The following is a 13,579-nucleotide window of genomic DNA, read 5'->3' on the forward strand; positions in this document are numbered from 1 at the left end:
GTCACCTGAGCGTCATAGGCTCATTGTCCCCAAATTCTGGCTTTGCTGCCCTGTTGGTTTTCTGAATCAGACGTGGTCTGATTCAGTGTCAGATGCCTGTGTACTCACTGTGTCTTTTGATGCCGTTGATGTTGATGACTCTCTTTCCTTGGAGGTTTGCTCTCTGTTCCCTGAACTCCCACATCTTCAGCATCCTTCTCTTTTTCATTCTCATTTCTTCAGGGGGGAAAAAAAGAGAGAAATCCGATTTCAGTTGGAAGGAACACATCCAAATGAAAGTTTAAAATTTAAAATAAATACATCTTGCTAGCGTGTAGCTAAAATTCCAAATATATGCAAACCGACCCTTAAAGGCTGGTCCTTCCTTTGCACACTGGCTTGTTGTTTGAATAACCAGCTACTGCTTAATATTTTCTCCCATCATGTATTTGATGTTATTTCCCCTTGACCTGTCTTATTATTATGCACCCCATTGGTTCTACTGCTCCTGTTCGTTTGCATCTCAAAAAGCATACTCACAGATGATGCACGGAGATGTACTCAATTTCCTGCCCCAGAGTTTCCCCAGTGCTCCAGAGTAGCCTAGGAGATGTTCTTTTCATCTAGTTCGTTAACTCCCAGAGCCCAGGTAACTGAACACCAAGACTCTGATCTCAGTATTGACGACTGAATTCGGCCTCTGATCTAGGAGCACGTCCTTGGTTATTTTGTCTCCCCGCTTTATACTGGGAATGGTGGCTAATATCAACGACACACACTTACGTTTAGGGGACTTGTTTTGCATGAGTGGGTTAGTTTTGGGTGATGTGTGTGTGACTTGTCTTGGAGGCTTAGTTGTAAGTTGTACTGACGTTGAGTAGCTGTGAGAACCCTGCTGGATACACTGAGTTATTATATTATTGCAATTGGGTTTTTTTTTTAATGCTTCCCTGGCCAATCTAGTAAGAGTATTTTCTCAATTGAGGTTCCTCTTCTTTTTGTTTTTAAAGATTTATTTATTTGTTATATGTAACTACACTGTAGCTGTCTTCAGACACGCCAGAAGAGGGCATCAGATCCCATTACAGATGGTTGTGAGCCACCATGTGGTTGCTGGGATTTGAACTCAGGACCTTCAGAAGAGCAGTCAGTGCTCTTAACCGCTGAGCCATCTCTCCAGCCCTATTGCAATTGTTTTTGGCTAGAAGATATGAGCGCTTGTTAAACAGAATAGTTTAGAGAGGCAGTTAGTGACAAAACTCACATGTCACTCTCCCGAGATTCCCCATGTCTCACTATCACGCTGACATTGTAAAAAGGCTCGGATTCTACAACATGGTTTTCTAAACATATTTGTGTAGTTAAATGTGGCTGCGCGACTGTCTGAATGACTCTTCTGAGAAAGGCTGAGACGAGGTTTATGTAACCAAGAGCTGCTTTTAGGAGGAGCGGGAGTGATGCTAGCTACCAGCTTTCTAATTGCATCCTTGCTTAATGTAGACTGTACATAATGTGAGAGTGGAGAGAATCCAAAAGATATTTTTAAGTTTTTTTTTCCTTTTTCTGTAATGGAGAATGAGTAAGACAAGACACCTTTGACTTAAAATACTGTAGCTTTAGGACTATGCAATTTCCCCTGTCAATCGGGAACAGCCAGAATCTGGGTAAACCAAGAAAAAAAAAGCCAATACAAATCAAGCTAAAGTGTTCTTAAAATATCCAATTCATGACTCTCAAGATTTGCAAAGTTCCATAGGTATTTTAGATTACCTGTAGTGAAAATGCAGCTCTTTGTTTTAACTCGCGGATGTGACAAGCTTACACTGTCTTCCCCCCTCCTCCCCCCCCTTTTTTTTTTTTAGTAATTTCTTCCCCCTAAAGAGTTGATTATAGCCATGCTTTCTGGAATGGGCCTGTAATCTCATCACTTGGGAGTCTGGGCTAGAGCATTCTGGGTTCATGGCCAACAGGATTAGATAGAGGTATCTGCCTTAAAAAGGAATAAAAACATACTTTTTAAAATTGTATGTCTTGTAGTAACTTTTTTATATATATAAACTATCAGACTCTGACTAATAGAGTCTTTTATACCTTTTTCGTTTTCTGCTTTCTGGATAAACTTCGAAGAAGTTGATGTTTGTCACTTTGATGAACTCAACTTCGGTTACATGTCCGTGGATTATCAACAACATGTAGTATCACTTTGCATCTCCTTAAATTTTGTATGTTTACAGTATGACAGTACATGTATCAGTATGTGTTTACTTCTAAAATATTATCTTGAGCTATAGCCATACTCGAATTTATATGTTTGTGTCTAGCTCCAGTTTAAGTTATTATCATATGATATTTCATATGAGAACATTAATATTGATTGGTTTTGTTGAGCATGTGGGTTTTCAATTTTGACTATTAAAAAGATTGCTGCAATGGCTACTTTTGGTCTTTCTCCTTGTGTGTGTCTGCAAGAATTTCTTTAGGTGATTTATTTAGAAGCAGACTCTTTGAGTTGTGGAGTTTTGAAATTCTACTACTTTCTTAGACATTATCAGATTATTGCTGTCAATTTGTCTCTACCTGTTCTTCTTGATCTATATGCTTATTAATGGTATATAGTATGAATTTTGAGTGTTGTCAGTTGGTTGAGAGGAATATAGTATTTTTGTATTAAATTCTATTTCCTTGTTTTCCAAAGAAACTAAGTAGCAATACCTATGTTTATTAGCTCAGTGTTGTTAGCATTTTATAATCTTCCCTCATGTAATGTCACATGTTGATATTTTCTTCTGAAAACATTAAATTTTGATTTTCTTGGGATTATAAGTGAGAGTTTCATTTTATGTTGTTACCATGTAAGTCATTTTGTGAGCATGCTACCAGATACATCAGCACTGGATACCGTATCTTCTCCCTTCCAGTGATGTCCAGTTTCCCTCAGGGTGTTGTCCGTCTACATAATTCTGCTTTTGGATGGTTACTTATTTATTTTATCTTCTGTTTTTCATTCACCTGGGATGGCACATCTTACTAACATGTCATAAAAAGCATCGTCTCACCTTTCGTATCCCCTACCTCACTCTTCAAATTTTTCTTAAAAATATTTGTTTTTACTGCTCTTTACAGAAGAGAAAGCATGAACTAAAATAAACATATATTCACAGTTATTCAGCTTCGTTAGTAATCAGGGAAATGAAACTGTGCTTTGCATAGTGTCTAAATGATACCATGCACAATGATTACAGTTAGAGTTTTAATTGTAATTTCATTGCATTTACGGAAAACCTAACCCGAATTGAGCCACATACAAATTTGAATCTTTACCCTCATGAGAGTGGTCTACTTTGCCATTTCTTTGGTTTTCCTTTATACCATATAGAGGTTTTTTTCCCCTATAAAGATCTTGTACACATTTTACTAAATTTTTAATAATTTAGTAATCATAAATTTTCACTAAAATTATTTCTGACATTTTAGAACTTTGAAAAATATTTTTGTACGGCATCCTTGGATTGTTACCTAGGAATCCTATTCATTTTTAACCATTTTGATCTCAGCTCCCCTAAGTTTGCTGATTTTCATTATTTTGTTAACAGTTTATTTGGGGTTTTATACACAGGAGTGGATGCTTCATCCCTTTATTTCCGATTATTAGAACTTTAAAAAAGCAACAATGATTTATTTGGTTTTCGTTTGAAGTAGCAGGATATCATTTAGAATTTGTAGTTTGGGGGCTCAGAAATGATACTTCCAAATAAGCCGCTTGAGGATGAGAGTACCTGAAGGGAGGAGAGGCAGGGAGGCTTTCCCAGAAGTTCCTGCATCCCAAGAATGTTCTTCTAGAGGAAGGGAAATTGAGCCCCTTCTTACAAGCCCACCAAACAAAGATTAGTGTGTAGAAAAGACTGAGTTGACCTATCACACAGAGCTCCCTTGACCTTTGTCCTGGATTTCCTTAGGTCCACATGGCTTTCTCCTCCTCTTCAGTTTCCCGAAGGCGTCACTTCCTGGCCCCTAATAAAGAAGGTTCATAAGCCTCTGAATCTCATTGGATGGTGGGATGCTCAGTTTTCTATAATGCACTATGCCGTGATGCTAAGCTTGTATATCTTTCTCTTGCCAACCTGCCTGTTACCAATCTAGTCTTATAGACTCAATTATTTGGTCCTTTAGAGGACAGAGAAGACGTTCAGTTGAATACAAATAGGAGCAGTTACCATCTTTGTGTTGGTTCTCATTATAATTGGAGATGCTAGTTAGTTCCTTCAGTTGGGGTTTAAATGCACTCTTCACAGATACATGCTATGAAAAACAATGGAATCATATGATTATTAAGTGTACATATATATCAGGAGTTCGAAGTTACAAAAATGTGCAGCCAAGGCTCTGTTACTGCAAAAGAGATGTAGTGATGGAGAGAGCAACACTGTATCTTACTCATAGCTACATTTCTCTATGTTTGAGTTACTAAAGATACAGAAGAAAGTTTCTGGAGATTTGCCTTTATCTGGACAGAAAAGACTGTTAAGAAAGCTCATGAACATAGTTCCTTTCTCTCTGACAGGTCTCAAATCAGGGAGATTCAAACTTTTTGTAATCAAGACTCATCAACACACACACACACACACACACACACACACACACACACACACACACACACACACACTGTGGTTTCTGTTTCTAGCATTCCCATAATGGGCTACTGAACAAAATATCTGCCTTTGAGAACAGATGCCAAGGGGCAGCCCTCTGCTCCTTACATCCTCCTCCTCCTATTTCGAGCAGGCTCTGTTCCTTCTGGTCGTCAACCACTGGTTCAAAGTCAAGGACTGTGCCATTACCACTGGAGGGACAGTGTTGTCTATACTCCCCAGCTGCCAGGAGGTGTGGCAAGAATAGAGGGGGTTTGTTTGTTTGTTTGTTTTCCAGAGGCCTTTCCAGCTTCAATATTAGTAGGCGGGCTTTGTCTCACAGGGTAGAGGCTCCTTCAACAGAGATAGTTTAGCTGATGTAGCTGAAAAGAAAAAAAAGCCCTCAAAACACCATGCAGGTTTTGAAAGCTACCAGAAAAGTTACTCCTTAGATATAATGAAGGAATACCTTTTTTTTTCTTTTACCTGTAAATTTAGGAATGCTCACTTCATTTCATTTTTTTTCTTTCTTTCTTTTTCTTTTTTGGAATCCTCACTTTGAACTTCACCGAGCCATCAGATTTCTAAGATGGCACTAAGCTCTGCATATAATTTATGCAAAAAAAGAGCACCCTGCATACTGAGTGCAAAGTTTACAAGTTACAACAAGATTACTCCAACTGCCAAAATAGCTCAGGGTGCTGAGCCCAAACAATTTTTGCCTTAACCATCATTACCGATAATAATCCGTGGGAGCCAAGCTCAGCTGGCTCTTTGGCTGGTTCTGTGTGAGGTCGCCTGGAATGCCGCTGACTCCTCAGCTCCATTATCTAGATAGAGCCTTGCCAAGTAACAGAGAGATGGGCTTTTGTGAGCTGCACGGATTGATGTAATTTGATGTAGCCACTTATGAGTCAGGAGACACATAAGCTGTCTAATTAAAAATGCCCTTTTTTGCTCAGACTCTTTTCAGGCCCAAACTGCACTTTCATACAAAGGAATGCATAACTATACATGATAATTGACTCTAATGACAGGAAAAGAATGTGATGAAATGCTTCCTGATAAAATCTAGTCTAGGCATGCAGAGAGGACCAGGACTCCTCTTTAGTCACCGTGATTTACAACCCCAAGGGTGAAATTCTAAAGGGTGAAGCAATTTTCTCCCAAATGGAGTGAACATGGGTGAAGAAGACCAGAGACCTTTATGTTATTCCAACAAGGGAAAAAAAAAATCAATGTTCTCTAGATGGCAAAGGAATACCCCATCTGACAAGCTTTCCCTCCTGGCCTTTCTTGTATCAAGTTGCTTTTTCAAGTCCCCCTGCAGGCTGGTTGTGATCACACAACAGTGAGGTTTAGGAGGCATCCTGAAAAGTACATCATTCCTGGGCTGTCTTCCATTGTTTTTTTAGGGCGTGCCTCTAGACACACTTCCCCTATTTTTTTATTGTGAATCTGGCAGTCTTGGAAATATGGGATGCAATTATAACAATCAAGGATCTGAGTGTTAGAAAATGAATCTCAGAAACTAGACACAGTTGTTAGAACACAATTACAGAGCCCTCAGAGAACATTCCACGCATCCTGGAGGTGGCAAGTGTAAGTGGGGAACTCCTTGCGTGTAGTGCTGTTACATTAATGGAGCCCAGTTTGGCATGCGCCACATGGATGGTGCATTGGATTTTCTCTCTTAAAATCATTCGATATTGAGCTGACAGAAATCGCATTTTCTTTGGGAAAGAACTGAAAGAAAAAAAAGAAAGTGCACAGACAAATAGAACCACGTGGCAACAACACACAGATTTCATCTGATTCAAAACAAGGTTTCAGCAATTAAAGAACTCATCAACAGATCAGACACCCTGAGATGTCAGTAAACAGCAGACACCCAACAGACTAATGTCTATGATGCTCACTGTTGGTGACCCAGGCCAAGCCACTGCCTCTAAACACTGCCTGGGTTTCCCTTTGTCACCACTAAAATGATCTTAGTTATAGATATGATTTTTTTTAACCCAACTTAAAGGATATGTATTTTCAACTAGGCCCAACTATTTATCAAAATAGGTTTCCGAGACAGAATTATGGCTCTAGTAGTTGGCAATTCCTCCAAAATGCACCACCATTTATGCATATCTCAAGTGCAACATTCATTCATTTGCATGCTTAAGATCCAAGTATGACTTTCACAATGACCTTCTGTGGCTGCCGTCAATGCTGTCCTATGCTTCTTGGTCTGCTTCTCTTACTATTTTTTTTTCCTCTAACAAGGCTGATGATGTTGGAGGTGATAGATGAAGGCTGTCATGTTTCTAGGAAGTAGCAAACAGGACCGCCATCCTGAGAACGTTGGTGGACTGCACTATGGCTGAAGAATGAGATGCATGTTGCTTTGCAACCTTGTGGTAGGTAGTACAATCTTGCGTGCGTCCGACTCGACCAGCAAGAACAACGCTGCAACAGGATCCTTCTGCACACGTTTATTGGGAGAGCTTGATTGTAGAGGCGAAAAGACCCTGAGCCCAGCCCTGGTGCTGCTTTATATAGGCCTAGGAGAGGCGTGTCTCACACCCGGATTGTGTTTTGCTTGGTCGATGCTTACTACCTCATTTGCATTCCTACATCTGATTGGTTACTTTCTCTCTCATCTGATTGGTTAACTTCTCTCTCTTCTGATTGGTCAATTTTGGTCAATTCTCAAAACCTCATCTTGGCAAAAAACTTTCCTGTCTATGTATGCATGGTGGCCAGCAGAAGCCTGTGCCACTCTGCAACGGCACATGTGGCTTCCCACAGTACAAGAAGGGAACTTCTTGCCAATCGTTGACTCCTTACCTTCCCGACACCCCGCTTCTGCCTATCTTCCTGTTTCCACAGTTCCTGAGTCTCCCGTCCTTAACTGAGGGATACATAATAATCAGAGTGAGGTTATGTTAGCTTCATTGTACGCCAGCCCTCAGAAGCCAGAGGATGCAAGGACTGGATCATGGCTAAGAGAATTCATTGCCAAGAAGAACTTTTATCCCGAGAACATTTATTCCTCTGCATGGCATCTTTCTTTCCTTGGTTTACATTCCATTACTGGATTTCTCTGTTACACGCTAGGGTTCTTCTGTGTGCTCTCATACAGGTTGCTGCCCACCATGGCTCCCTCATGGTCTTCTTTTAAATATTTTCCATCCAAGTTCCAGTCCCACCAAATATACCTATCCAAGTTTCTAGTCCCCTAAATCCACCTACCCAAGTCCTCAGTCCCTAATACCCTCCCATCCTAGTTCACAGCCCCCAATACCCTCCCATCCAAGGTCATAGTACTAAACACCCACCCACCACCCAACAGGGTGTCCAGGCCCATTGTACACCAAGCTGGATTGGACAGCAGGAAGCTGAGCTGGCACACATAACCTCCAGATGAGTGCATCAGCAATGGATACACACAGGAACAGCTTGAGCTGGTTCATGTATTGGGGGAGGAGAGAATGGATTATTTATTCCCTGGGAGGTGGCCAGGGTCTCTGGAGCAAGGTTTATGTGGCCATGTACCATTGACCAGGGTAGGGGTGTTGGAAGATGCTTCATCTACATACTCAGAGGCTGCAGGGTGCATGGGGGTCAGTCAAACAAGGATTGATGTCTGACAACTGTCAGGGTAATAAATTCGTACTAGGGTTGATGGTGGAGCAGCTGGATTCATGGCACCCACTTGAGAGAGGAGAGGTAGCCAAGTTCTGGCATTTGATGTATCTGGGATTGAAGCTACTTTGGCTCTTCCTCAGCAACCCTGGGCCCTTATGCTCCCAAACCTACCTATCCAAGTTCACAGTACCCAACACCCACTTATCCAAGTTAACAGTTCCCATCACCTACCTATCTGCCTGTGGGTAGCTTTCTCCTTAGCAATGGGTCATACCAACTCCATGGTAGGAGTCCTCACTTAGCTGCCCACAAGTCATGCTCCACTCCATTTTTCCCTAACTGCATTCTCCATCTTGTCTAGGACAAACCTGACTCCCTTCTGTTATCTCTTGGTAGCATTCTCTCTGATACGTCAGGGAGAAAGATATGAGGGCAAAGAGCTTAAGGCTTTTCAGTGACTGAGAGGGCCCTCAGTAAGATGAGAGAAAAAAGTGGAGGGGTTAGGAGCACTTTGTTTTGGGGTTTGGGTTTCTGACTTTGTCTTAGTCAGGGTTTCTATTCCTGCACAAACATCATGACCAAGAAGCAAGTTGGGGAGGAAAGGGTTTATTCGGCTTACACTTCCATGCTGCTGTTCATCACCAAAGGAAGTCAGGACTGGAACTCAGACAGGTCAGGGAGCAGGAGCTGATACAGAAGCCATGGAGGGATGTTCTTTACTGGTTTGCCTCCCCTGGCTTGCTCAGCCTACTCTCTTATAGAACCCAAGACTACCAGCCCAGGGATGGTCCCACCCACAAGGGGCCTTTCCCCCTTGATCACTAATTGAGAAAATGCCTTACAGTTGGATCTCATGGAGGCATTTCCTCAACTGAAGCTCCTTTCTCTGTGATAACTCCAGCTGTGTCAAGTTGACACAAAAATAGCCAGTACAGACTTCATGGTTTCCTTGGCAAGGTACCATGAGTGCTGGCCCTGGACCCATTCAGTGGCAGCCCCAGAGACTAGAGATGTGTAGTACGAGAGAGAGGGAGGGCTTGGTATTTTGTGAGGGAAGGCGTATTGGTTAAGGATAATGCTCAGCTTCTGGTACTGGAAATTGTTCCCCAATAGCCTAGAGAAGAAAGTATTTCTTGTTTTTCTTTTTTTCCTCCAGGGAAATCTAAAGACAGTATCCCAGCACTGATGTTGTGGTGCCACGATGGTTTTGTTTTATTTTGTTTTTCGTGTATGTGTGTGTGTGTTGACTATTTCTATGTCTAAAATCCCAATTCTTACCAACTAATACTCATTCTGTTAATTCATACAATTTTCTAAGGCAGTCTAACATCTACTTCCATTTTTCAAATAAAAAAACAGGGGGCTGTGTGTTTAGTAAGTAGAAAGGTAGATAGGTATCAACTGGGTGTTATTTGAATCTCCATCACCCTGTTTCCCCTACGATTTTAATTCTCTCCTTCCCCAATATTTAAAAAAAATATTTAGTCTTTCCATCATTCATGCTGTCTTAATTCATAAACCATGTGTAGACACATTATCTGCTCTTCACAATAATTCTGCAAGGATACAGCGTACATGAGTGAATACTGTCATTTCCATTGACGAATCAGAAAATTGATGTTCACAGACATTGTTATTTAAAATACAGCTCATTCACTCATCAAGCATCCTAAAGAATGCTTATTCTAGCCCATTCATGCTTTAGGAAACAAAGGCTCAAAAAACAAAATTCTTTCTTGTCACAGAGCAATGGGGCGAAGTGTCCATGCATGAAAACTCCTGAGACCATGAGCCAAAACCTTTTCTCCGTTTATGTTGGTTATTTCAGGCATTTTGTGACAGCAACAGAAATCACACTTCTGAGCTGAGAAAATCAAAGCCAATTTCCTAATTCCAGGAGAATGCTCACTACTTGGCAAGCATTGTGTTATGTCTTTTGTTTATGTAGCTGACTCTTCACTGACAGGTTATGGGATAAGATGTGTACTTACCATCTCTCTCTTTGAGAGCTGATGTAGTTTAGGCTCAGAGAGGTCTAGGTAGGTGGCAGGAACTAGGGGCTAGTAAAGGCTACTGCTCTACAGGTTAAGGTAGTAAGCACTGTTTCTTTAGGGATTAACATAGTAACCTCTGCTGTTCTATGAGTTTACACCCAGTGCCAACCTTTTAAACACCAAAAAGAAAGTCCCAGTGTTCTCAATTATACAGCACAAGTTTGGGTTCGTTAATTGTTCGAAATTAGACTAAAAACCCCATGCAGCCATGGCAAATCTCAGCTCCCAGCCTTCTCCTCATTACTTTTGTTTCCTCCAGAGTTTAGCTGAGCTTTTGAGATTTCAGAAATACATTTGTATTTCTGAATATCATGCTGACACAATTATTTGCTACATTGTCTCCTTGATCCACTCTCAACTGCCTTTCCCCAGACTGAATAGAGATTGAACCCTGTATAAAGCACCACATCTCCTCTCTGCGTAGACCACATCTTCTGTGACTTCCTGTCCTCCTGCCGGCTAAATAATCCTGATACACCCTGAAAGGTAAACGCTAATCATGGCACAGCCATAGGGACAGTGTACTTAATATTTCTTCCTGAACTCTGTAGTGTAGGATTTAAAATTAAGGCCCATTGTTACGTGCTAGCTTAACACTGGTGAAATCAGAGAGGCCACCAACAGCCTAATTATGAGTTCCTCTCAATCCTCAGCCCCATGTGATAAGGACTCCAAGCCAAAGGACATCCCCTACCAAGAAAACCAGCTGCGTTTCCTGCCTACGTCTGAATAATGATTTCAGTGTCTTGCCAAGCTGTGCGTGCGGTACAAACCATCAATCCACTCTCCCTCGGGAACCAGGGATCACTTCCCTGTTGTGATGCCACAAAGCCTGCCTCTCACGGCTCCCGCTCCTGTCCCTGCTTGGGCTACTGCTTCTTTTGGGGCTCTGTGAGGTGTGCCCAGTCCTTTCTTGGGCTATTACTCTCTGTCTTAGTTACATTGGGGTGAGCCTCTCTCCCGGTGTTGGTGCTGGCAGCTCACTCATGGCTCCTGCCCCAAGGAGTGGTGCTTAGCCTGTTTCCTTTTGCCACAACAATGCATCTCAGCCTAGTAATATATAAGGAGATGTATTTTTTACCACTGGGAGGCTGGTGAGGGTCAATTGGCTGCCTTAAACTGTAGCAGAAGGCACTGTGTTGCAAGAGCGGAGGGACACAGAAACTCAGGTCTCTTTTCTTTATGCCACCGTTCCCACCACAAGGTCCCAAACTCAGAGTCTTCTCTAACCCTGATTTCCTAAGTCCCACTTGTGTCTTCTGGCGGTACTAACATGGGTGCTAAGTTTGCAAAACACAAACTTCTGGGAGACACAGCCAAACATACACGGAGTCGGTTGAAGCATCTCTTTGAGTTCCTAAGGCCACTAACGCATTTGGTTTCCTGTGAGCTTCTCTCCCCCCCCCCCCCAGGTTTGGCAATCTTTCCTTCTCTTCAATACCTTCACTGTTAATTTCCTCCTTGAACGGGTTTCTGTCTGGGCTACTCCCTTCTGGCTTGGTAGACCTTTGTGCCTGCTTCCTAGCTGTCATCTTTCAAGAAAATTTTCATACCTGAAAATGTTAATCTCATGTTTCCTTGATCCTCTGGCCAGGTTCAGAATTATTGGTGGAAAGTTATTCTCCCCCAGAGTTTTGAAGATTTTTTTTTCATGTCTATTAGAGTTCAGCGCTGCTGTTGGGAAATTGAAAGGCACTTAAATCCTCAAGATCCTTATAAGTGATCTGCTTTCCCTTTGCGCCAGGAAGAAGAGCCCTTCGCCTGCTCCCTAAATTGACCAACGAGGTGCACATGTGTGCTTCTGTTTTCTTTCACTGGGCTTGGCACTTGGGTTTTTCTATTTAGCTCTGGGGAAATTTTCTTACTCATCTAATGATTTTTCCCCACTCCGTTTTTCCCCATTTCTTTTGTTCTGGAATTCTTATAAAGACATTGGCACTCTCCAATAGTATTATAGGTTTCATTTCTTTTTCTTTTTTCTTTCTTTCTTTTTTTTTTTTTTTTTTAGCATATAGTCAGCCTTCTAAATTCCATGTCTCCATCTCCCAACTCATAATACTGAGATTTTCATTACTTCTTTTAAGTGTGTGTGTGTGTGTGTTCTTCTCTGTGGGCCACTCCATGCTGGGCAGGTGTCATCGATGGTGGTCTGCACAGTAGGCTTAATCCACAGCTTCACTTTTGGAGAATCTCCAGCATCAGCACCTTTGTGCAGACAGAACAGGTTTCTGGGCTTTTCCTGGTTGCTGCCCAGAGGAACAGTCCATGTGCCCAGCCTTCTGTGAGCTGTGGCTTCTGTCACTCATCAAGTTTCAGTTGCCTGAAGTGCTCTGCCGCTGTCTTCATTCCTTTTGGATATGTATGTAGGCATGTGTGTGTGTTGTGTGTATACACGCATATATGTGTACATGTGTGTATGTGTATATGTATGTGTGTTTGTGTGTATTTGTGTGTGTGTGCATGTGTGTGGATGTATGTGTATATGTTCACGTGTTTTTGTGTTTGTGTGTATATGTGTGAGTGTCTGTGCATGTGTGTATGTATGTGTGTGTTTATGTGTGTATATATGTGTTTATGTGTGTGTATTTGTGTGTGTGTAAGTGCATGAATGTCAGTGTACATGTGTATGTATGTATGCATATGTGTTTATGTGTGTGTGTTTGTGTATGTGTATGTATGCATGGTATATGAGTGTGTAAAATATCTTAGTAATTTTAATTTTAATTTTAAATGGGGTCTGAGTAGAAGTTAAAGCTAGTGTGTGTGTATAACTTTTGTCTCCATCTCTCCCCATTTCCTCTTATTTTAGCTAGGTTATTTTCTATCCCAAGGTTGATTTTTTATTGGTGTTTGAGTCTAGTGCTCTTTTACCTGCTTCCTTTCAGGTATTGCCTCTACCATTTTTTTCCGCTATGTTTTCTATATTCTTGTATTTTCAATTGACATATATTAATGGATGAAATATGATATTGGGCCTAAGTTCCAGAAAATTGGTGACTCCAGTGCTGCTACTGAACAAGCAGTTAAGCCAGAGTCCTGGATGACTTCCCTCCCTTTCCTGTATCTCATTCCTCCCATTTACCTAGTCACCAGGGACTTCTCATCCCACCTCCTGAAGAGTTCTAAGTCAGCATCCCACCTCCCCTCTCCTAGAGCATTTTTTTCCCCCTCTGAGATCTCACACTTTTTCTTGAACCACTGCTTTTACCACCCCATTCAAATCCTTGGCTTCTAGTCACACCTTTCTTTGAGGCTGTGATTCAGGCTTCCAGAACAATG

Source organism: Mus caroli, unplaced genomic scaffold (genome assembly GCF_978045245.1).
Source record: "Mus caroli unplaced genomic scaffold, Mus_caroli_1 scaffold_10, whole genome shotgun sequence".
Classification (NCBI taxonomy): domain Eukaryota; kingdom Metazoa; phylum Chordata; class Mammalia; order Rodentia; family Muridae; genus Mus; species Mus caroli.